A 1,101-nucleotide genomic window follows, 5' to 3' on the forward strand; every position below is an offset into this window, starting at 1 on the left:
CGTGTGATATGTTACGTGTGATATGTTACGTGTGATATGTTACGTGTGATATGTTACGTGTGATATGTTACGTGTGATTGAATGCCTTGCAGACCCACAAATATCAACAATAATCTTTTTTAACACGGCTAAAATAGCAATTTATCATGTGAAACAATATAAATAAAATGCCGTTGACACCGATGTGCCTTTCACTTTAAAACCTCTGTAGCGTTGGATCAGTGTGTTTATGTCAATACTGGATTTGAGTGTAATTTTCAGCATCAATGTGTTGAAGTTTTTACGCATTTTATTTGCTGAATTAGTCAAAAGACATCAACCCTATCAACCTGAAAAGTGATGGATGACATTTCTAATAGTTGACAATGCAATCATCAAGTAAAGATCAATAATAGGGGCTGATTTCAGCCTCTCAAAGATGAGAATTTGACGCTGTTTTGTTTTTATTTAACTGAAAATTCAACATACAGTATTTAGTATTTATGTAGTATGTATGTATGCATGCAGTAGTTAGGTGGCAGGTCTAAAAAAAAATAAAAAATTTGGAAACCTCACTAATGATATTAAACAACACAAGTTATTTAATAACGTATTTTTTTCAGAAGGGCATTGGAGTTTTTTGTTGCACAACTTCACTAAGACTTTGTTGTTGTTGTTGTTGTTGTGCTGTAACAGATTTTGCAGGTGCATGTACTGTAATGATGTCGTAACCCCGCCCCCCCTGCATCTCATTCTCATGAACGGGTTCGTACCGTACCGCACTAACTGTACGTACACACTGCCGCCGGCTTAAGCTGCAAAGAAGCACCAACACTTGAAACCTTTATAATTTACATATATAATCTACACACTGACAGTAGAAACCTTGATAAATTACATATATAATCTACACACTGACACTAGAAACCTTGATAAATTACATATATAATCTACACACTGACAGTACAAACTTTGATAAATTACATATATAATCTACACACTGACACTAGAAACCTTTATAAATTACATATATAATCTACACAATGACAGTAGAAACCTTGATAAATTACATATATAATCTACACACTGACAGTAGAAACCTTTATAAATTACATATATAAT

The sequence above is a fragment of the Etheostoma cragini genome, chromosome 22, assembly GCF_013103735.1.
Source record: "Etheostoma cragini isolate CJK2018 chromosome 22, CSU_Ecrag_1.0, whole genome shotgun sequence".
Classification (NCBI taxonomy): Eukaryota; Metazoa; Chordata; class Actinopteri; order Perciformes; family Percidae; genus Etheostoma; species Etheostoma cragini.